Raw genomic sequence first — 25,373 nt, forward strand, 5'->3', positions numbered from 1 at the left:
TAGCATCTAGTGCAGCAATGATTTCAGGAGTAGATTCCTTAGTGCCCCTTACCCATTTGCCCATCCCCCCTCCCACAACCCCTGCAGTAACCCTCTGTTCTCCATATTTATGAGTCTCTTCTGTTTTGTCCCCCTGCCTATTTTTATATTATTTTTGTTTCCTTTCCCTTATGATCATCTGTTTTGTCTCTTAAAGTCCTCATATGAATGAACTCATATGATTTTTGCCTTTCTCTGACTAATTTCACTTAGCATAATACCCTCTAGTTCCATCCACATAGTTGCAAATGGCAAGATTTCATTCTGTTTGATTGCCAAGTAATACTCCATTGTATATATACACCACATCTTCTTTATCCATTCATCAGTCAATGGACATTTGGGCTCTTTCCATTCTTTGGCTATTGCTGATAGTGCTGCTATAAACATGGGGGTATATGTGTCCCTTCAAAACAGCATACCTGCATCCTTTGGATAAATACCTAGTAGTGCAATTGCTGGGTCGTAGGGTAGTTCTATTTTTAGTTTTTTGAGGAACCTCCATACTGTTTTCCAGAGTGGCTGCACCAGCTTGCATTCCCACCAACAATGCAAAAGAGATCCTCTTTCTCCGCATCCTCACCAACATCTGTTGTTGCCTGAGTTGTTCATGTTAGCCATTCTGACAGGGGTAAGGTGATATCTCATGGTGGTTTTGATTTGTATTTCCCTAATGATGAGTGATGTTGAGCATTTTTTCATGTGTCAGTTGGCCATCTGGATGTCTTCTTTGGAGAAGTGTCTATTCATGTATTTTGCCCATTTCTTCACTGGATTATTGGTTTTTTGGGTGTTGAGTTTGATGAGTTCTTTATAGATTTTGGATACTAACCCTTTATCTGATATGTCATTTGCAAATATCTCCTCCCATTCTGTCGGTTGCCTTTTAGTTTTGCTGATTGTTTCCTTCGCTGTGCAGAAGCTTTTTATTTTGATGAGGTCCCAGTAGTTCATTTTTGCTTTTCTTTCCCTTGCCTCCAGAGACGTGTTGAGTAAGAAGTTGCTGTGGCCAAGATCAAAGTGGTTTTTGCCTGCTTTCTCCTTGAGGATTTTGATGGCTTCCTGTCTTACATTGAGGTCTTTCATCCATTTTGAGTTTATTTTTGTGTATGGGGTAAGCAAGTGGTCCAGGTTCATTCTTCGGCATGTTGCTGTCTAGTTTTCCCAGCACCACTTGCTGAAGAGACTGTCTTTATTCCATTGGATATTCTTTCCTGTTTGGTCAAAGATTAGTTGGCCATAGGTTTGTGGGTCCATTTCTGGGTTCTCTATTCTGTTCCATTGATCTGAGTGCCTGTTCTTTTGCCAGTACCATACTGTCTTGATGATTCTTTGTAGTATAGCTTGAAGTCCGGGATTGTGATGCCTCCTGCTTTGGTTTTCTTTTTCAAGATTGCTTTGGCTATTTGGGGTCTTTTCGGGTTCCATACGAATTTTAGGATTATTTGTTCTAGCTCTGTGAAGAATGCTAGTGTTATTTTGATAGGGATCGCGTTGAATATGTAGATTGCTTTGGGTAGTACCGACATTTTAACAATATTTGTTCTTCCTATGCAGGAGCATGGAATCATTTTCCATTTTTTTGTGTCTTCTTCAATTACTTTCATAAGCTTTCTATAGTTTTCAGTGTATAGATTTTTCACCTCTTTGGTTAGATTTACTCCTAGGTATTTTAAGTTTTTTTTGTGCAACTGTGAATGGGATTGATTCCCTGATTTCTCTTTGTCATTTCATTGTTGGTGTATAGGAATGCAACCGATTTCTGTGCGTTGATTTTATACCCTGAAAATTTGCTGAATTCATGAATCAATTCTAGCAGTTTTTTGGTGGAATCCTTTGGGTTTTCCTTATAGAGTATCATGTCATCTTCGAAGAGTGAAAGTTTGACCTCCTCCTGGCCAATTTGGATGCCTTTTATTTCTTTGTGTTGTCTGATTGCAGAGGCTAAGACTTCCAATACTGTTGAATAACAGTGGCGAGAGTGGACATCCCTGTCTTGTTCCTGACCTTAGGGGGAAAGCTCTCAGTTTTTCCCCATTGAAGATGATATTAGTGCGGGGTCATTCATATATGGCTTTTATGATCTCGAGGTATGCTCCTTCTATCCCTACTTTCTTGAGGGTTTTTATCAAGAAAGGATGCTGTATTTTGTCAAATGCTTTCTCTGCTTCTGTTGAGAGGATCATGTGGTTCTTGTCCTTTATTTTATGATGAATCACATTAATTATTTTGCAGATATTGAACCAGCCCTGCATCCCAGGTATAAATCCTGCTTGGTCGTGGTGAATAATTTTTTTAATGTATTATTGGATCTGGTTGGCTAATATCTTGTTGAGGATTTTTGCATCCATGTTCATCAGGGAAATTGGTCTATAGTTCTCCTTTTTAGTGGGGTCTTTGTCTGGTTTTGGAATCAAGGTAATGCTGGCTTCATAGAAAGAGTTTGGAAGTTTTCCTTCCGTTTCTATTTTTTGGAACAGTTTCAAGAGAGTAGGTGTTAACTCTTTCTTAAATGTTTGGTAGAATTCCCCTGGAAAGCCATCTGGCCCTGGACTCTTGTTTTTTGGCAGATTTTTGATTACTAATTTGATTTCCTTACTGGTTATGGGTCTGTTCAAATTTTCTATTTCTTCCTGTTTCAGTTTTTGTAGTGTATATGTTTCCAGGAATTTGTCCATTTCTTCCAGATTACCCATTTTATTGGCATATAATTGCTCATAATATTCTCTTATTGTTTTTATTTCTGCTGTGTTGGTTCTGATCTCTCCTCTTTCATTCTTGATTTTATTTATTTGGGTCCTTTCCTTTTTCTTTTTGATCAAACTGGCTTTAAACTGGTTTATCAATTTTGTTAATTCTTTCAAAGAACCAGCTTCTGGTTTCATTAATCTGTTCTACTGTTTGTTTTTTTTCATTTCGAAAGCATTAATTTCTGCTCTAATCCTTATCATTTCCTGTCTTCTGCTGGTTTGGGGTTTTATTTACTGTTCTTTTTCTGGCTCCTTAAGGCGTAAGGTTAGGTTGTGTATCTGAGATCTTTCTTCCTTCTTTAGAAAGGCCTGGGTTGCTATATACTTTCCTGTTATGACCGCCTTTGCTGCGTCCCAGAGGTTTTGGGTTGTGGTGTTATCATTTTCATTGACTTTCATATACTTTTTATTTTCCTCTTTAAATATTGGTTAGCCCATTCATTCTTTAGTAGGATGTGCTCCAAGTATTTTTTACCTTTCCAAATTTTTTCTTTTGGTTGATTTCGAGTTTCATAGCATTGTGGTCTGAAAATATGCACGGTATGATCTCAATCTTTTTGAACTTGCTGAGGGCTGATTTGTGTCCCAGTATATGGTCTATTCTGGAGAACGTTCCATGTGCACTGGAGAAGAATGTATATTCTGCTGCTTTAGGATGAAATGTTCTGAATATATCTGTGAAGTCATCTGGTCCAGTGTGTCATTCAAAGCCATTGTTTCTTTGCTGATTTTTTGATTAGATGATCTGTCCATTGCTGTGAATGGGGTGTTGAAGTCTCCTACTTTTATGGTATTACGATTGATGAGTTTCTTCATGTTTGTGATTAATTGATTTATATGTTTGGGTGCTTCCACATTTGGCGCATAAATATTTACAATTGTTAGGTCTTCTTGGTGGATAGACCCTTGATTATGATATAATGCCCTTCTGCATCTCTTGATACAGTCTTTATTTTAAAGTCTAGATTGTCTGATGTAAGTATGGCTACTCCAGCTTTCCTCTGTTGACCATTAGCATGATAGATGGTTCTCCATCCCCTTATTTTCAATCTGAAGGTGTCTTTAGGTCTAAAGTGGGTCTCTTGTAAACAGCATATAGATGCATCTTGTTTTCTTATCCATTCTCTTACCCCATGTCTTTTGATTGTAGCATTGAGTCCATTGACATTTGGAGTGAGTACTGAAAGATATGAATTTATTGCCATTATGATGCTTGTAGAGTTGGAGTTCTGGTGGTGTTCTCTGGTCCTTTCTAATCTTTGTTTGTTTTTGGTATTTATATATGTATATTCATCTTTTCTCCCCTCAGAGAGTCCCCCTTAAAATTTCTTGCAGGGCTGGTTTAGTAGTCACAACCTCCTTTAATTTTTGTTTTTCTGGGGAACTTTTTACCTCTCCTATTTTGAATGACAGGCTTGCTGGATAAAGAATTCTTGGCTGCATATTTTTCTGATTCAGCACGTTGAATATATCCTGCCACCCCTTTCTGGCCTGCCCAGTTTCTGTGGATAGGTCTGCTGCAAACCTGATCTGCCTTCCCTTGTAGGTTAAGGACTTTTTTTCCCTTGCTGCTTTCATGATTCTCTCCTTGCCTGAGTATTTTGTGAATTTGACTATGATATATATGCCTTGTTGATGGTCGGTTTTTGTTGAATCTAATGGGGGTCCTCTGTGTTTCCTGGATTTTGATGTCTGTGTCTTTCCCCAGGTTAGGAAAGTTTTCTGCTATGATTTGCTCATATAACCCTTCTACCCCTATTTCTCTCTCTTCCTCTTCTGGGACCTCTATGATTCTGATGTTGTTCCTTTTTAGAGTCACTGATTTCTCTTAGTCTTAAATCGTGCTTTTTTGCCTTAATCTCCCTCTTTTTTTCTGCTTCATTATTGTCTATAAGTTTGTCCTCTATATCACTAATTCTCTGTTCTGCCTCATCTATCCTTGATGCTGCAGCATATATCTGTGATTGCAGCTCAGTTATAGCATTTTTTATTTCATTATGGCTATTTTTTTTACTTCTTTTGTCTCTGCAGAAAGGGATTCTAATCTATTTTTGACTCCAGCTAGTATTCTTATTGTCGGGATTTTAAATTCTGGTTCAGACATCTTGCTTGTATCTGTGTTGGTTAAATCCCTGGCTGTCATTTCTTCATGCTCTTTCTTTTGGGGTGAATTGCTTTGTTTTGTCATTTTGAAGAGAGAAAGGAATTAATGAGGTAGAAAAATTGAAATTAATTTTTTAACGTTTATTTATTATTGAGAGACAGAAAGACACAGAGTGTGAGCAGGGCAGGGGGCAGAGAGAGGAGGAGACACAGAATTGGAAGCAGGCTCCAGGCTCTGAGCTGTCAGCACAGAGCCCGACATGGGGCTCAAACTCACAAACTGTGAGATCATGACCTGAGCTGAAGCTTGTCGCCTAACCAACTGAGTCACCCAGGTGCCCCGAAAAATTGAAATAAAAAAAATTGAAATTAAAAAATATTAAAATTAAGAATTAAAAACACACCCACACACAAAAACTCAATAGATGATGCTAGAATCTAGGTATGTTTTGGTCTGGGTGTTGAAAGTGGTTTGACAGATTAGAGGGAAAAAAAGTGGGGGGGGGGGGGAGAAAAAAAAAGATATTGTTTGAGAATTTGAAAAAATGAATACACTGAAGTAGACTAAAATGAGATGATGGGTAAAATAGAATTTGAAAAAATATACACAAAAGTAAAGAATATAGTAGAGAAAAATTAAAGACAAATATATTTTTTTTAATTTTTTTAACGTTTTATTTATTTTTTTAGACAGAGAGAGACAGAGCATGAATGGAGGAGGGGCAGAGAGAGAGGGAAACACAGAATCGGAAGCAGGCTCCAGGCTCTGAGCCATCAGCCCAGAGCCTGATGTGGGGCTCGAACTCACGGACCGCGAGATCGTGACCTGAGCTGAAGTCGGACGTTCAACCGACTGAGCCACCCAGGTGCCCCTAAAGACAAATATTTTTAATGAAAAGTAAAAACAACTATGATTTTTTTCTTTTTCTGTATTTAAGGAAAAAGAAAAGAAACGAAAAAGAGAAAAAAAAGAAATCATTTGAAAATTTGAAAAAGTGAATACACTGTAGTAGACTAAAATAAAATGATGGAAGTAAAATAGAATTTGAAAAAATTTACATAAAAGCAAAAAATATAGTAAGCATTAAATAAAAATATTTTAAATAGAAATTGAAATAAAAATGAAGTTTTTCTCTTTCTGCATTCAAGAAAAAGAAAAAGAAAGAGAAAGAAAAAAGGAAATTGTTTGAAAAATTGAAAAGGTGAATACACTGAAGTAGACTAAAATAAAATGATGGAAGTAAAATAGAATTTGAAAAAATTTACACAAAAGTAAAAAATATAGTGATAAAAATTAAAGAAAACTATTTTTAATAAAAATTGAATAAAAATGAATTTTTTCTCTTTCTGTATTTAAGAAAAAGAAAAGTGTAAAAGAGAAAAAGAAAAAAAGAAAGAAAGTTGAATAGATGGACCTGCTAACAGATTGAAGTAGGACTGAAATTGCTTGCTTTTCCCCTAGAAGCAGGTGGTGAGACTTGTGTTCTTGAAGAGGGAAGTTGGCCCAGTTGGGCGGGGCTCAGTGTAATGGCTCCCGTCTCCACTAGATGGCGCTGCTAGCCTAACTGGGGTGGAGTGTTTCCATGCTCGTAGGTGCGTATGCGCATGCGAGGGAGCGGTGGAAAATGGCACCACCCAGCTATGCAGTCTGTTCTCCAGGGTCAGCATTCGCGCACCCATCCTCTGTCTTCAGCTTTCGTCCACTCCCCGCTTTTCCACTCTCCGTGACCAGGCCCCAGGCAGTACCTCTCTCCCGAGTTTTGCCTCAGATGCGGCTGTTTTCCCCGGCCCCTTACTTCCGAAGGACTGCGGCTTTGACCCGGTCTGCCCCTCTGCGGGAGGGTCTCACCGAGCAATGGCCGAATGAGCGATGGCCGAATATCAGCCGCACCCAGGAACGCTTGCTGGACCCTGCTGCTGCCGGTGTCCCGAGACTGGCCAGGTGCCAGCCCGCCCCAGAAAACGTTCGCGAGACAGTGTAGCTGCAGCGTTTCAGGGATGATGGAAAATCACAACACACACCTGGCACCAGGCTTCACCCTTAAAGACCTTGTTCCAGCACCAGCGAATGTGGCCGCCTTCCGGGGTCTGCTGGGACCCGGTGGCTTCAACGGTCTCTAACAAGTGTCCTTCCAGCAGTGGAACCGCTTTTCCCCGTGTGGCCCGAGAACCTCCTGGACCCCACTCTGTTCCTGGGGATTCGCCCTTCCCACCAGAGCACCGCCAGGTATCAAGCTGCAGAGTTGCAGCCTTTGCCCTCCCCTTGTTTACAGTCTTAATGGAATTTAAACCCTCTCCTTTCTCCTTTCTCCTTTCTCCCTTCTCCCTTTTTAGTTTAGTCTCTGCGGCTGTTTCCAATTTTCTATGTTTTCTCCAGCTGCTTTTGGGAAGGGGTGCTTTTCCCGTATTCCTGCCCCCCACCCAGTCTCTGTCCTCTCTCTCTCTGCTTGCAAAAGCACCTCCCTTCCTGCTCCTTCTCTCTCCCCAAGTTCACCTCTCTGCGCCGCATACCTGCTAAATTTTGTGGTTCAGGTTGTGCAGATTGTTGTGTTAATCCTCCAATCGGTTTTCTAGGTGTGTCTATAGGTTTATTTTTATTTTCATTTTTTTCTAAATATGGAATACTTTATTTTCTTTAATTTTTTAGTTTTTAATTTTTTTTTTAATTTAAATCCAAGTCAGTTAACATATGGTGTAATAATAATTTCAGGAATAAAATTTAGTGATGCATCTATTACATATAACACCCAGTGCTCATTCTACAAAGTGCCCTCCTTAATGCCCATCACCCCTTTAGCCCTTCTCCCCCACCCAACACCCCTCCAGCAGCCCTCAGTTTGTTCTCTTGTACTTAAGAGTCTCTTATGGTTTGCCTCCCTCTCTGTTTTTATCTTATTTTTCCTTCCCTTCCCTATATTCATCTGTTGAGTTTCTCAAATTCCACATATGAGTGAAATCACATGATATTTGTCTTTCTCTGATTGATTTCGCTGAGCAGAACACACTCTAGTTCCATGCCTGTTGTTGCAAATGGCAAGATTTCATTCTTTTTGATCGAGTAATACTCCATTGTATATACACACCACATCTTCTTTATCCATTCATCAGTCAATGGACATTTGGGCTCTTTCCACACTTGGGCTGTTGTCAATAGTGCTGCTATAAACATGGGGGTGCATGTGCCCCTTTGAATCAGCATGCCTGTATCCTTTGGATAAATACCTAGTAGTGCAATTGCTGGGTCGTAGGGTAGGTCTATTTTTAATTTTTGAGGAACCTCCATACTGTTTTCCAGAGCGGCTGCACCAGTTTGCTTTCCCACCAGAAGTGAAAAAGGGTCCCCCTTTCTCCGTATCCTCGCCAACATCTGTTGTCGCCTGAGTTGTTCATGTTAGCCATTCTGATGGGTGTGAGATGGTATCTCATTGTGGTTTTGATTTGTATTTCTCTGATGATGAGTGATGTGGAGCAGTTTTTCATGTGTCGGTTGGCCATCTGGATGCCTTCTTTGGAGAAGTGTCTATTCATGTCTTTTGCCCACTTCTTCACTGAATTATTGGTTTTTTGGGTGTGGAGTTTGATAAGTTTTTTATAGATCTTGGATACTAACCCTTTATGCCATTTGCAAATATCTTGTCCCATTCTGTAGTGATAGATTTTAGAAGAATACTGCTGACCCAATTTTCTACCCCAGAAGAGATGATCCCCTTAGTTAGACAGAGAGAAGCAGAATGGAGGCAAACATGAAAATGTTGCACGGTGATCCAGAGAATGAGGTTCTAGGTCCACCTCCCACGTCCCCACCTGACCTGTGGGGCATGGGATAACGAAACCTCCAGAGGAGCTAACAGCAGAAGTTGCCTGTATCTTTCCTCCTGGATGGATCCTGGGAAACAGCAGGACCCCAGGATTCCTTCCCCCAGATGAGGAGAGGCTGCAGCCAGCATGCAGTCACCGTGAGGGCAGCTGAGACAGCTCCCCCGGGGTCCCCCTGCCCCATGGTGGCACTGATGGGCATCACAGCGGCCCAGAGAGGCCTTGAGGCAGAGAAAGGCTGAAGTAAGATCAGCTGCAGATCTTTCCATGGGAAACCAGATGGATATGGCTATGTTCCAGGCGCTGGGAAGCACAGAAGTTCAGAGGCCAGTCACAATGAGACTCAGCAGAAGGTGCTAATGTGGGCACCAGCACTGCCACCTTGACTCTGGTCCCAGAGTCAGGGCCTCTGGTCTGCAGGCTCCCGGCCTGGTCCCCGTGCTCCTGGTCTGCCCCTCACAGTGGACCCCCAGTAAATCCCTTGCTCATAGAATCCTATTTTGGTGTCTACTCCTCAGAGGAGCCCAACTAAACAAGAGTCCTGACCCCACCGTCCCCGAGGGCCAAAAAGGACTTAGGTAGCTTCGTGAAGAACTCAGTCTTGGGGACCAACAGGAAATAGATGCGGCTGGGTTTAGGGTCAGAGAGTGAGCGCTCAGACCCGCATGACCAGCGGAGCAAGTATGGCCTGGGCTCTGATTCGGCTGCTCAAGTCAGGGTCCGACTGCTGACCGGGTTAAAGAGGTGGGGCTTTCTGGAACCATCAGCAGGGAGCTTGTTGAAGGGCTATTGTCCCGAGGACGAAGGAGCCGACAGCAGCTCAGGAGTTTTGCTCATCAGGCTTTAGCTGTTATTGTGGGATGCAAAACCTGATCTACCATCAGATGAATTCCACGCTTTAGCAAGGACTTGAGGAAAGGTATCTCATCGCCGCACAAGCTAAGGCTGATCCTAGAAACACAAAAGACTTGGTGTAATTGCTGCAGAAATACCCAACTTGAAAAATCATCTGTATTATAACAAGGATGCAAGGTTTGGGGCACCTGGGTGACTCAGTCGGTTGACTGTCCGACTTTGGTTCAAGTCATGGTTTCACAGTAGCTCATGAGTTCGAGCCCCGCGTCGGGCTCTGTGCTGACAGCCCAGAGTCTGGAGCCTGCTTCAGATTCTATGTCTCCCTCTCTCTCTGCCCCTCCTCTGCTCAAGCTCTGTCTCTGTCTCAGAAATAAATAAACATTAAAAAATTTTTTAAAAAGGGGGGGTTATCCAGTCATGAGTGGTGGCATCATTGCAAACTTTCATTTCAATAGCCAGGAAACGCTAGGCTAGTTATATCTGCCAGTGCTAGATATTATGTCGCTGAAAAAGATTTCTAAACAAATGTGTCTTTCTTGTGACGTGAGACTTTTCAGTTTCATCCATTACATGAATAATTGCTGTTGACAGTTTATACTGACACGTGTTTGAACACTTGTCGGTCGGTAAGATGTTCATTTATTTATTGCCTCTTTTTCTTACTTGTATCTCATGACTAAAATATCTGTAGCTCTGAGTGTAAATAGTAATTGAGCAGGAACCGCTTCCTGATGTAGAGCCATGGAATCAGCAGCTTTCCCTCTGATGCTCACCTGTACTGGAAATAAACAGGATTGAGGAAATAAAGTCCAGCATGACAGTCAGGCTTAGATTGGTATCTGAATAAGTTATCAAGAAACCCTAAGAACAGCTGCAAGTTTTTTTTTAGAGATGATAATCAAGGTCCCTCCGATGGGTGGAATGAGATGCCAGATTAAAAACAGGAGTAAGTGAAAGTCTGCAAGTTGAGCCAGGAGCCACCCCACCTGACCCCTTTCTCTTCCCTGCTCCGTAACATCGGCTCCCAGACTTGCACCCTCCTGGCAGGAAGTGGGGGACATGCATCCTCCTCGGGGAGGTGTGAGCATTGAGATGTCACCCAGTAAAGCAGTACAGCAGTGAGGTCCCTTTCCAGCCAAGCTACAGTAAAGCCCAGCAGACACTAAGCTCAGAAGACACACAACTTCTAATCAGCTCGGACATATGCCCCTCTCATTAATGGCCAGGCACCACTTGCCAGGTATTTGAGGAAAAGAACTAAAACAAATGTAAAAGTAAAGTGAAAAAGACCAAAATAAACAAATGGAAACCAGAAATTTAGAAGAAACAGAGACAGTGTGTATGAAATAGGTTCTACTTACATAAATGGGGTAGAAAAAAAGCTTAGGGTGGAAAGCCACCACAGCGGGGAAGTGCCCGAGGTTAGCAAGATATTGTAATGGGATCACAAGTGACTTGTTATATCACCTGCAGGAAATTACTTTCCACTGACGCTGATACCCTATTGTACTCTGATCACAAACTCCACTTGCCCCCTAGACCCTTTGCTTCTTACACATTCAAGTTGATCATTACTGTCTGATTGTTTTCTCCCTGTTCATGTGTGTAGATCTTGTTTTCTTCATGTTCGCCACATGGGTAATATCTTGTGAGCTCAATAAATAAGGAGACAAGGGGCGCCTGGGGGCTCAGTTGGTTAAGCGTCTGACTTCAGCTCAGGTCATGATCTTGCGGTTCATGGGTTTGGGACTTGCGTCCAGCTCTGTGCTGACAGCTCAGAGCCTGGAGTCTGCTTCAGATTCTGTGTCTCCCTCTCTCTCTGCCCTTCCCCTACTCATGCTCTGTCTCTCTCTGTCTCAAAAATAAATATAAATACATACATACATACAGAGATGAAAACCCTGTTCAAGGCTCTTTTCTCCTTACGGATATTAGACTCTCTCATATTCAATTCTGCATCTGCTCTCTTGCTGGATAAGAGAGAACTCTAGACTCAGAGTCTAAAGAACATTCCATGGAAATGAATATGCTCAGAGAAATAAGTCAATGTGGCATCTATGAAACAGGGTGAATATAAATCTTTGAAAAGCACAAAGAACAAGAAAAGCCTTGGAAATTAAAAATCTGATAGCCAGTATTTTTAAAGAATTGGTAAACGTGTCAAAAATAAATCTCTCAGATGGTTCTTTTAAAAGACAAGAGGAGGTGAGAAGTAAATGAATCAGAGGATCATCACAAGAGGAACAATGGCCAAATAATCAGAATTCCACGAGGGAAGGGAGAAAATAGTGCAGAGAGTGTTGTCAAAGACAAACGGAAGAAAACTTCCCCATGCTAAAGACACAGTTCTCCAGATTCTAGACCCACCGAGTGCCTATGACTATAAATAAAGACTCACAACATATGACACATAGTCCATCAACTTCAGAAAGGGAGATGAAAAGAAAAATCTAAACATTTCTAGAACTATATACAATAAAAAACAGGAATCCAGATGGTGTCAGACTTCTGAATGGCAACCCTGACAGTAAGAAAATAATGGAACAAAGACTTTGAAATTCTAAATGAAAGGGGGTGCCTGGGTGGCTCAGTCAGTTAAGTGTCCAACTCTTGATTTTGGCTCAGGTCATGATCTCACGGTTTGAGAGTTCAAGCCCCATGTCGGGCTCTGTACTGATGGTGTGGAGCCGACTTGGGATTCTGTCTCTCTCTCCCTCTCTCTCTGCCTCCTTCTTTCTCTCTTTCTCTCTCAAAATCAATAACTAAACTTAAAAAAAAAAATTCTGAATGAAAGTGATTCTTTCAATGCAGAAATCAAGACCCAGCCAAACAATCAAGTTTGAGGCTAAAGGCACCTTCTGTGTTACCTCAGGGAACCTCTTCGAAGGTTCCCACCTACCAAAACAATGGAGAAGTAACATCTGCCTTGCCCAACTCACAGCGTCCTTGTGAAGCCATGAAATCAAAGAAGTTGATTCCATCCACGGAGTACTCATTCTTCTGTAAATCATAAATTCTGGGCCAGTGTCTAGTCATGTTTGGATCCTCTAAATTACCCAGGCTGGTGACTTATACATAGTAGATATCAATAAAGAACAAATGAATGAGATCTGTAGAAATACTTTCTAAATGTTGAAACATGGGGCACTATATAATAATAATAATAATAATAATAACAAGATAGAAACTTAATATATATAATACTATATTGGAGAAAGGATGGCATAACCATGAAATAGAATATTGTGTATTCATGTGACCTGGGAGAGTGTTCATGCTATAATGCTGTAGTGTTAGAGGACAGTTAGAGGTCTGTAGGATGTGACATCTTATACACACACATACACAGCCATGCACCTGCTGTATGTCCCAATTTAATTAACCCAAAAGAAAGAAATTAGCATAAATGTGGTTACTCCCCGAGGGAGCAGGTAAGAGGTCTTGAGAGGTCTGTCCTGGCCCTTGACTTCCAGCTGAAAGGACTGGCGTCACTCTGCCAGGCGACTCTGTGAGGGTTGAGAAAATAACTAAGTCTTTGCAGAATCCCTTCCATCTCATACACAGGTTAGCATCACCAATCTGTCATAAATACGCACTGGTAATCTATGTGCTTCCATTTGAAGAAATGCGTATCAACATTGATCTTCCCTTGTTCCTGACCCTGGCTCCATAGCCACAAGGCTGCATCCTGTTCCAGGCCGCAGGTAGAGGCCGTCCCTAGAGGGCCCTCAGTAACGTCTCCACCTGCTTCTCTCCATTGCCCCAGGAGGCCTATCTGCCCACCATCTGCCCCTGCTCTGATTCCATCAGTTCCCCGGCTGGTTCTCAAACGGTGTTGACTTGAGACCACCATCACACATCCATATAGTTCACGGTCTCAGATAGTCAGTCAAAACTATGGAAGAATAGACTAGAAGAAAATAGGATTAAGTTTTCACGGGGACTGCCTTTGAGTCGTGGAAGTTCCAGATAAGTTTTTCTCGTGGTTCCTTCATTTTGTGCTCTTCTGATTTGGCTCTATTGCTTTTTCAGTACTGGCTGAAGGCTCTGCAGCCCACAGGCATCAGGCAGAGCAGAGGAAGCCCTTGGCACTGTGGCTCTCACACACTGCTGGGCACAATCAGAAATCATTTGTCCTGTAATCATGACTTTCACTGTCCACAAAGCAAGCTATTTTTTTTTTTTTTAGTGTGCTATGCAAAGATGTTGACTATCTTACCAAATACAACGAGGCATAATTGTTTCTGTGAAGTTTTGGTCAGTTAGGACTTTAAGTCCCCGCGAGATAATAGAAAACATATATTGGTCTCTGCCCCTGGTTTCTGGGACAAAGGTCCTGAAACCCTCGTGACTTCCCGGATGAAGGGAGTGTCTTTGTTCTAATGGCTCCTGGCTGGGGGCTGGTCACCAGAAAGATGGAGCCCTGATTAGATGCGTGGGATTGTCAGCCCCACCCCCCATTCTCTTGAGGAAGGGGAGGGGCTGAAAGCTCAGTGAGTGATTAATTATGCTTGTGCGATGAAGTTTCCATAAACATCCCAAAAGTATGAGTTGCAAGGAACTTCCCGGTCGGTAAACACATCCACCTACCGGGAGGGTAACCCCAACTCCATGGAGACAGGGGTTCTTGCACCCGGGACCCTTCCAGACACCATTCTATGTATCTCTTCATTTGGGCGTCCGTCTGTGTCCTTAATCATATCCTTCAATAACCTGGTGAGCAGAAGCAAGCGTTTCCCTGAGTTCTGGGCACTGCTTTGGCAAATTAATCGGACCTGAGAAGGGGGTCATGGGAACCTCCAATTTGTAGCTAAGTTAGAAGTTGCGAGTATGGGGGCCTGCTCCCCGTGACTGGCGTCTGACGGAGGAGGCAGTCGGCATGAGCCTGTGGGGTCTGACACTGTTTCCTGGCAGATGGTGTTAGAACTGAGTTAAATCGTCGGATGCCCAGCTGGTGTGTGCTTCGTGTGGGGGGAAAGGACCCACACATTTGGTGACCAGAAGTGAAGCGCTCCGTGTGGGAAGTAAAGGAGGCACACTGGGGTGCGGGGGAGAACCAGAGGATTTTTTAAAGCATTCAGCTTCTATTACGGTACCGGTTAATACCATTTTCCAGTAAAATCCGATGTGCCTCGCATCTTTTCAGCTTATGGTGAGGCATAATCCTGAGAAACGGTGGGGCAGTACGATCCCATCTGCTAGCATGTACTGCCCTCTTGGGTACATGTTTCAAACCAAAAGGAATTCAGAAATTGAAAAAATAATGACATGGCCTTCAAAAAGCAGAGGAAGGAGTGTGAGAAGAATTGAAAGCCTAACAAACTATTTAAAATCAGAATTTTTAAAAGTTTATTTACTTAGAGAGCATGAGCAGGGGAGGGGCAGAGAGAGAGAGAGAGAGAGAGAGAGAGAATCCCAAGCAGGCTTCTGGATACAGTGAGAAGGCTTCAAGCCCCATCAAGCATATGTTTACTTGCTGGAATAAGTCCAAAGAAGCTTCATGAGAAAAATTCCCATAGCACCGCTCCTCAATTTCCAGTGCCCACAAATCCACAATAAAAACATGAATGCTGTTTTCAGGATATGGACAATTGATGTTTTTTCAACCATTTGTTTACAACGTGAATGAGAATAAAAGCAGCTAGGGGCGCCTGGGTGGCTCAGTCTGTTAAGTGTTTGACTTCAGCTCAGGTTCATCTCACAGTTTGTGGGTTTGAGCCCCACATCGGGCTCTGTGCTGACAGCTTGGAGCCTGGAGCCTGCTTCAGATTCTGTGTCTCCCTCTCTCTCCACCCCTCCCCTGCCCACGCTCTGTTTCTCTCTCAAAAGTAAACATTAAAAAACTTTTTTTTTAAAAGAATAAAAGCAGCTATTAGAAAGCTTTGCTATTTTTTGATGATCTGTACTATGCAGTATAAAAACAAAATGCTTATGCAAATAAATGCAGCTTTTCAACACATGCCCCACTCACTCTCAGGCTGTAGCCAAGCCCCCTCACTTAGAGAGGCTCTATGGCAGCGTGCATCATTCAAAGAGTGACCTCAAGGGGTGCCTGGGTGGGTCAGTCAGTTAAGCGTCTGACTTTTGATTTCTGCTCAGTTCATGATCCCAGGGTTGTGAGATCAAGCCCCACATCAGGCTCTGTGCTGGATGGGGAGCCTGCTGAAGATTCTCTCTCTCTCCTTCTCTCTGCCCCTACCCTGCTCTCTCTTTCTCTCTCTCCCTCAAAAATGAAGAATGACCTCAACCTTTTTTACTTGTAAAACAGAATTGGTAAAAAAACTACACACCTTGCACATGGTTAAGCTGATATAGAGACTTCTTCATCACACTTAAATCACTACAAAAGATGTCATTTCTGATGTATTTGTAAATGCTGACATTTAGAAACAAAACTATCAGTCCTTCTAATATATTCAACAGAATCCAAATATTCTAGAGATTTAATAACCACCACGATCCATTTTAAATATGCATGAGCTCCTTTCACAGTAAGACATTTGACATTATTTCTTTTCCTCCTTGTCTCCATTTCATTTCTACCAGAATCGTCTCCTCTGGCAACACTTTTTTAAGCTCGGAACTCTTTTTTTTCAGCCATGCTTCATATTTCTTGGCCACAAAGACATATGTATCTCAATAGAAATTTGAATTTTTTTTGTTTCCAATCATCATAGAACTCTGTTACAGTTTTCTTCCTTTGGATTGATTACCTTTACAACTAGTGGTACATAATTTTAATCAAAGCAACATCTTTCAGGATCTTTCAAATTGTGATAAATATTCAGCATAAGAAGTGAAGACACATTAGAAGTACATCATTTCATTACGTGAATGGGGCTCTTTTATTGCTAACTTCCTGTAAAAAAAAAAAAAGACTGAAACGAAGAGAAAGGTCATTGACATAAGTAAATAAGTGGAAATGGTAGCTATGTTGTTACATCCACCTCTTAAAATTGCTCTGCAACGATTCCTCTACACCAGGAACTGCGCCCTGATCGATCATATCTTCATTTCCAATCTTCTGTCAGCTGACAAATCAGCTCTTTCATTCTGCTCCTGACTTGCAAAAGCACTTGTTACCCTGACATTACAGCCCAGCAGACACCAATATATAAAACTGTTCTTTTGCTAGTCACCGCAGAGTTTTTTGCGCTGCAGGGCAGAATGGGCTTGGGGCGGGCGGGGTGTGGAAGCAGAGCGGGTGGGAAGGGCAGGGCGTGTTGGGAAGAGGCGCCCCCTGGTGGCGTCACACCTTCAATTTTAGACAAAGGGAAGGATTTTAGCACAAAGGGAAGCGACTTATCTGTAAACAAGTGTCTGAAGACCATCTTGCAAGAAACTCTTGTAAAGTTCCCGTGCAAGCTCAGAGCTATCTATACCTCTGTTTGAAGACTACTGATTCGGAACCCTGGCGCTAGAGGATCTTGCTAAGAGTACAGGCTGCTAAGAGAAGCGCTAGTTGGGCAAGGTGCAGAAGGGGCTTGGCAACAGTCCCCTTCCCTCCCTAGGGTCTATTCGTCTCCAAATAAGCTTCCTGGATCACCTGCCTCTGATATGGCCTGGGCGTTTATTTATTATATTTAACGTAAGGATTTCTAGACTCCGCACCAGGTCAACTGAACTGGAGTCTTTAGGAAGAGAGACCTAGGAAGCTGTTTTTATTTAAGGAGCGAGCCCTGTGTTTCTTAAGCACAGTAAAGCGGGAGAAATAGTCTCTCGGCAATCTATTTTTTCGCATCTTGCTGAAGCATCAGAGGGTATATCCTTAGCTGTATCTTTTGCCTACGGCTGCCTTTACTAAATTTCATCCTATGTCTTAGGATTTGCATAAGTCACACTATTACGTCAGTTTATTACATTGTCATAGTGCACATTGAAGTCTCTATCACCCAGTCTCCTACATTATAAGCCTCATTAAGGAATGTAATTTAGAAAGCAGTGCTTAGAAATATAGTTATTTCCGGGGCGCCTGGGTGGCTTGGTTGGTTAAGCGTCCGACTTCGGCTCAGGTCATGATCTCGCGGCCTGTGAGTTCGAGCCCCGCTTGGGGCTCTGTGCTGACAGCTCAGAGCCTGGAGCCTGTTTCAGATTCTGTGTCTCCCTCTCTCTCTGACCTTCCCCTGTTCATGCTCTGTCTGTCTCTGTCTCAAAAATAAATAAACGTTAAAAAAAAAAAAAAAAAAAGAAATGTAGTTATTTCCCTCGCTGGTCTGGTATGAGATGCAACACATTGCAATGAAAATGTGCTGACCCGTGCAGAACATGAATGTTTTTTTCTTTTTGCCCTAACTGCCTGAAGCTCATAAGTTAATTTAAAGTTTAATCACACCAACTACGTTGAACTTCATAATTTAAAAAAGGGATATTCTTTTTTTATTGATCCTGAATTTTTACATCATTTTTTTTTTTCAAGTCAGTGTCTGGGGGCATCTGGGTGGCTCAGTCCACTGAGTGACTGACTCTTGATTTTGGCTCAGGTCATGATCTCACAGTTTGTGGGATTGAGCCCCAAGTCGGGCTCTGCACTGCTAGTGTGGAGCCTGCTTAGGATTCTCTGTCGCCCTCTCTCTCTACGCCTCCACTGCTCACACACTCTCTCTCTAAATAAATAAATAAATAATAAGACTTTAAAAAAGTCATTGTATGTGTTTTTGTAATAAACTATATTCAAACCTAAATCTAAGTATTTTTTAAGGGGCGCTTGGGTGGCTCAGTTGAACATCTGACTTCAGCTCAGGTCATGATCTCACAGTTGCTGGGTCCAAGCACCCCTTCCATCGGGCTCTGTGCTGATAGTGCAGAACCTATGTGGGGTTCCCTCCCTCTGCTCTTCTGCTGCTGTCTCTCTCTCAAAAGTAAATAAATAAACATTAAAAAAAATAAATATTTTTAAGCACTATTTATTTAAGTAATCTCTACACCCCAGGTGAGGCTCGAACTCACAACCCTGAGATCAAGAATCACACGCTTTTCCAACTGAGCCAGCCAGACGCCCCTCAAATGTAAATATTTGACAAGACTTTCTGCAAGTAACTTAGGCCAAAGGTTTGATTATTTCCTTTTTATATTTTATTACTTTATTTATATGTATTACTTTATTTTATATTTTATTTTATTTTAAAGTTATTACTTTTTTGTTTATTAGAATAATATAGGTTAATTGTATATAATTTTGGAAAGCCCAATCAATGTATAAAGAAGAATCGATCCACAATCTTATCATTCAGAAATAGTCACAGTTAATATTTTCTTGCTTTTCTTTCTTTCTTTTTTTTCTGTACATATAGAGAGGTTTTTTTGGGGGTGGGGGGTTGGTTTTGTTTTTACAAAATTGGAATCATACCATACGCTGTGAAGCCTGATTTTTTTTTTTAACATGATTGTATCTATCAAAAAGCATTTAACCGTGTCATTAAATATTCTTGAGAAACATAACCTGATATTTATCTCTTTTTCCGGATCTATCAAAATACATATATATCCTCTGGTTTCTTCTGCTCTATCAGTACTGTGATAAGCATATGATAACGCACATCTGATGCTCACCTGTGCATCAGATAAACTCCTAGAAGTGGTGGAGGCAAACTCCTAGAAGTAAAATTACTAGATGAATAGGTGGGAACATTTAAGTCTTTTGTGATGTTGCACCAATTCACTTCCTAGAAATGCTCCCTGAAATTTGTTTAATTCCCCAAACTCCACAGCAATAAAACCCATCAATTCTCCTTCAACAAACTTCCTTTATCCACTCCTACTGCCCTGGTTCAGGTCCTGCCATCTCTTACCGGGGCTGTCAGGAGCCCCTCCTGCCCATGGGTCCATCTCTGATTCTTCTCTTCCCATTTCCCCTCCCCTCCCCTCTCCTCTGCCTCCTCCTCCTCCTCCTTTTTTTAATTGGGAAGCTTTTTCTTTTTTAGTATCTTGTTTCCCTTTTGCCCAAATTAGCTTTTCCCCCTCTTTAATGAGTGAAAAGTTGTTCATTCCATGAAACAGAGCTTTCTAGAAGTGGCAAGAGTAGTGAGCAACATTCTTCATCTCTTGTTGAAAATGTCCAAGTCCTTCTCTTTATTAGGTGAGGAGCTTGGATGCCCTGTGTGTGTAGGTGAAGAAGAAGCCCACATTTGGCACCCAAAGCCCACACAGCTTGGACAGATAACTCTTGAATCGTGGATCTGATTCTCTTACTTCTTTGCTTAAAAACACTGAAAGGTTACCTAATGTTTGATTACCACCTGGATGAAGTCCACGTTTCCTGCACAGTAATCAAGACCATCAAGATCTGTCCCCCGCCTACTTTCTAGCGTCATCGCTCATTACTTGTGCCTCATGAACATGCTGTTCTGACTCCAGCCAACATGCGCTGTGGGTCTGCTGAAAATTCCCCCAGTCTGTGATCTCATCCCTCCGTTCGCCTTTCCCTATATTCTCTGTCCGGATTTGACACAGACTTCAACGTCAGTTTTCACGCTCCTCCGGGAAGCCCGCCCCAACGCTCTGCTTCGAACCTTCTGCTCTTGTCGTTAACAACCACAGATCCTGCTTTGCCCAGTGCTCCCACATCCTTGCTTTGCCTCCACCACAAGCCTGGTGAGTCCTCAGGGCAGGGTCTGTGTCTTCTCTACATCCACCTCTCCCAGCCGAGGGGCTGGCACATGTTTATGCTCAAGAGATGTTTGCTGTATTAATGAATTAATACTAAGTGGAAAATGCAAACATGAAGAAGATGGAAAGAATGGTTGGGACACCCCTTCCCCAAATAAGGCTGGTGCTTAACTGCATACACTAAAGAGACCCACGATGGGATGGTCACGACCAAAAGGTAGCCTCCGATCATCTCTATCTGATGACATATGTTTTCTATTATATTAAAATCATGGGACACCTGGGTGACTCAGTCAGCTAAGCGTCTGATTTTGGCTCAGGTCACGATCTCACAGTTTGTGGGTTCAAGCCCTGCATGGGGCTCTGTGCTGATAGCTCAGAGCCTAGAGCCTGCTTCAGATTCTGTGTGTGTGTGTGTGTGTGTGTGTGTGTGTGTGTGTGCCTCTCTCCCGCTCACACTCTGTCTCTCTCCCAAATAAATAAATAAAAATTTAAAATAAAATAAAATAATGTACTGAGACAAGGTCCTTGATGGAAATAGCAGGATAATGGGATGAAGGATAGGGCCGTGCCTTTAGTTTTTGGAACCGTGAGCTAGCAAAATGGAATGTGTGAACACCTATTTGCTGAGGACCCTGTAATCCTTCTAGAAAATAGTGACAAGAACTTTGGGATATTTGTCAAAACATTAACTATTCTGATTAATATTTCTAAGCCAAGCCTGGCGATACTCTCCACTACTCCACCGGCAATCTCAGTGAAGGACAAAAAACCTGGTAATTTGTTAGTCAAGTGCCCTTCAGCCCAACGTCTGAGAATTTATCTTAAAGGCCTTCATGTAGGATATTGTAAGCTAAGAGAGTCAAGTTACCCATTGGAAATCTAATTAATGGCTGAAAATGCTGGTGGGTAAGGAAAGTCTGTCAGGAAGAGCCCAGAGTGCAAAGAGTGCAAGACAGCATGGGGGGAAATAGCAATTGCGCATTGTAACCACCAGGTGGCGGAGCAGAACTCCAAAAATCTCAGCGGTAGAAGGCAAACCCATTCCTTGGCTGTTCTCCCCAAAGAAAAGAAAGTCTTGGAAACGGAAATTTGTCTGGGGGAGTGCTCAGAGTCAGACACCATTGAGACTGTAACCCAATACCTTACTTTCGTCCTTCTTCCAATTTTACACTAAAAAGTAGTTCCATAAAATATATTATCTGATAGAACGGATTCTTGAAAGCCAGTTGCTAAATTCTAAAATGAGAATTAGATTTTATAAATTTACAGTTAACTCATTGTATTTAAGCTAAGGTAATAAACACTCACATTTTTACTGTTTCCTAATTATTTTATTACATGTTACTATTTTCTGTGCCCTTGAGGTTATATACATCTATTGTAGCTCTAGGATCCAAACACTATCTAATGGGGTGCACGTCCACATGATATAAATACTATATAATGGGTGCTACTTCATGTCTTTTCCCAACTCCATGTTCAGTGACATCAGGCTGGTCATTGGAAATTGGCCACTTGGAAATTGGCCCTGGAAATTGGCAAATGCTACAGACCAGCTCTTCAGAGGGCCGGTTGTTAAACATTAGCCAGATACCAGTGTGCAAGGAAAAGGGGACATGACACATAAATTGTGCCTGGAGGCAGAGGGAAAGGAATTTGGCATTCCAATTTGCCTCTGATAATAATTCAGACACAGCAAAATGCAGTAGCTAAAAACTTGTATTCTGTAGTCAGGATTCAGGCTTTGAATCTGTTCTCTGCCACTTATTAGCAGTATACCTTCAACTCTCGACTCTCAGTGTCTATTTATGTATAATAGTACCTACTTCATAAGGTCATTGTAAGGATTCCATGAATTCGTATGTATAGAAGCCACCTTAATTAGCTGCATGTACTGGCTCTTGCTATTGCTAAAAGGTGATGATGAATTCACACCCACGACAAAATTAATGACCCAAACAACAGAGACACACTTGAATTGTAAAATCCTAAGCCTTGTTACATTTTTACATTTTATTTCCCATCATGATTTAAATTCATTTTCTGGAAGGAGACTAAACACAATGCCAAATTTCAGTACAGAATCATACATGTGTCCTATCATACCTTCCCTTATTTTGGAAGTAAAATTTAAACGTCCAGGGTTTAGTTGTACAGGCTTTTATCCTGATTTCTTAAATATTTTGTAAATATCAGAAACTCAGTTGGGTTTTCCCAGAGAGCATGCCATTTAACCCAAGAGTGTATTTTAAATTGTTGGAGTCAAACAGAGAGGTTACTCAGAAATTGGGGTCATCGAAACTCCATGTCAAATTCCTCTAATGAGGGGTTAAGAATTTTTCTCCATGTTTGAATGGCCGCAGCCTCTGAGAATAAATTTAAGGAATACTCTCTCCTAATGACAGAAAGGAATGAGAAGAATTTAGAACAATTAGACATGTGATTCTCTTTCCAAAATTACAAACTAAATAAAGGACCCAGCTTTGCAATATGAAGAGCTTGATCAGTTAGGACTGGATTTTTGAGTGATATAAAATTTAGGATGTCTGCTTGCATATTAGCTGTGAAAGCTCTTTCCAGAAGTTCTGGCGAATGTGGGAGTGCCACCTGCCCTCTGAGATCCTGAAGTCTTAACGCTTTGCTGCAGAGGAAAACTCAGTGACCCACCAGTCACCTCCCAGTTGCAGACACCGGAAAGCTGTTACGTAAATGGGTCAGAAACTGTCAAATCGATTGCATAATCCAGACTTTAAAATCCGGATTGCAGGGGCACCTGGGTGGCTCGGTCGGTTAAGCGTCCGACTTCGGCTCGGGTCACGATCTCACGGTGGGTGGGTTCGAGCCCCGAGTCGGGCTCTGTGCTGACAGCTCAGAGCCTGGAGCCTGTTTCAGATTCTGTGTCTCCCTCTCTCTGTGACCCTCCCCCGTTCATGCTCTGTCTCTCTCTGTCTCAAAAATAAATAAACGTTAAAAAAATAAAAATTAAAAAAAAAAAACAACCCGGATTGCAGAGCCCTCTACTCACGCCTGTCCCTCACACCTGACACTTAGCTAACACTAGTTAGCTAATCAAACTAGTATTTACTGGCTCTCTGTTATTTATGCCCAACGTTGTGAGAAACGCTGCTTTGAGGTTTATTTTTAAAACTGTAGCTAAAGGAAAAAGAATACTTTTCCAAGACACACAAAAATTAAGAGGGCATGTTCTGCAAATCTGTAATAAATAACAATTTGTGCTAAAAAAAAAATCAATGACACTTTAACCATGTGGACATAGTCCAAGTTCATCACTGTGGGACCCATAGGCCACCAGAAAATGACAGGGTGTTTCTGCACCAGAGTATACGCATTGCCATTCTCGGAATTCCTTCTGTTACATGATATACTCGTGGCCTCAGGGGATAAACATGTGACATTCTAAGTCATTTGAGACTACAGCTGTCTTACTGTCACAGTCCCATTCAGAACTATTTTGGCACAGCCACAGCTGCTGGGAGGGCCCAGATGGGTGTAACCATGTACGAGGAGAGTAGTGATCTGGCCAAGACAGCTGAACTGACAAGGTGCCATCATGACATCAACAGTCACAGCCCTTGATCGCGCTTTTTAAATTTTCAAATATACATTATGTTCCAAAAATAGATACATGCCGATGATTGAATACGTACAAAATATAAAAGCATAAAGGAGATTGATTTCCTTTTCTTTCCCCCAGCTTTATTGAGATATAGTTGACATACAACATCATGTAAGTTTAAGATGTAACATGATGATCTGACACAAGTATAGACTGTAAAATGTTTACCACACTTAGGTTCGTTAGCACACCATTCATCTCACACAATTGCCTTTGTTGTTGTTGTTATGGTGGGAACATACAAGATCTACTCTCTTAGCAATTTTCAAGTGTACCGTGGACTATCGCTAAGTATAGTAACCATGCTCTACATTCCACGGCCAGAACTTACTTACCTTATAAGCAGAGGTTTGTAAGCTCTGACCAAGATGTTCCCATTTCACCCACCCCCTGGCAACCACTATTTTGCTCTCTGTTTCTATAGGTTCAGTTCTTTTCAAATTCCACATCTAAGTGAAAACATATAGTATTTTTCTTTCTCTGTCTGACTTATTTCACTTAGCATGATGCCCTCAAGGTCCATCCATGAATAGCAGGTTTTCCTTCCCCTTTAAGGCGAAATAATATTCGTGTGTGTGTGTGTGTATAATATTCTATTGTGGTGTATATATATATATATATACATATACATACATGTGTGTATATATATACATATATGTATATGTGTATATGTGTGTATATATATACATATATGTATATGTGTATATGTATGTATATGTATGTATGTATGTATATGTATATATGTATATATATATGTATATGTATATATATATATACACAAATACACATATATACCATATATACACACATATACACACACACCATATTTTATTTATCCACTCGTCTATCAGTGGATGCTTAGGTTGCTTCTGTGTCTTGACTATTATAAATAATACTGCAATGAACATGGGCAGATACCATTTTGAATTAGTGTTTTCATTCCCTTTGGATAAATACCCAGAAGTAGAATGGCTAGATCATATGTCAGTTCTATTTTTCATGTTTTGAGGAAACTCCATACTGTTTTCTTACAGTGGCTCTACCAATTCACATTCCCACCAACAGTGCACAAGCGTTGCCTTTTCTCCACATCTTCGCCACTATTTGTCCTTTCCTGTCTTTTTGGTAATAGCCATTCTACCAGGTGTGAGGTGATCTCTCGCTGTGTTTGGATTTGCATTTCCCTGATGATGAATGATGTTGGTTATCTTTTCGTGTATGTGTTGGCCAGGCATGTGTCTTCTTTGGGAAAATGTCTGTTCAGGTTCTCTGCCCATTTTTAAACCAGTCTGCTTGTTTTTCACTATTGAGTTGTATGAATTCTTCATATATTTTGGCGTATTAACCCCTTATCAGACATATAATTTGTGAATATTTTCTCCCATTCAGTAGGTTGTCTTTTCATTTTGTTGATGGTCTCTTCTGGTCAAAAGTTTTCTAGATCGATGTAGTCCCATTTGTTTATTTTCACTTTTGTTTTCTCTGCAAGAAGATTAATTTTAAATGTAATATCCAACCATCTAGATATTAACACTCTTACAACATTTTTTTCAGACATGTTCCTA

At 41.5% G+C, this 25,373-nt stretch overlaps 1 long non-coding RNA gene across 1 annotated transcript in view; it reads left to right on the forward strand.

The window, feature by feature from the left end:
- Positions 1-6,858: 6,858 nt before the first annotated feature.
- The window catches only part of LOC128776499 (uncharacterized), a 38,058-nt gene continuing 19,543 nt past the window's right edge, over positions 6,859-25,373 (forward strand). The window contains exon 1 of the long non-coding RNA XR_008421569.1: positions 6,859-7,119. This is a non-coding gene — a long non-coding RNA (uncharacterized LOC128776499). The remainder of the gene's footprint in view (positions 7,120-25,373) is intronic.

The sequence above is a fragment of the Panthera pardus genome, unplaced genomic scaffold (assembly GCF_024362965.1).
Source record: "Panthera pardus isolate Hobbes unplaced genomic scaffold, ASM2436296v1 HiC_scaffold_13, whole genome shotgun sequence".
Classification (NCBI taxonomy): domain Eukaryota; kingdom Metazoa; phylum Chordata; class Mammalia; order Carnivora; family Felidae; genus Panthera; species Panthera pardus.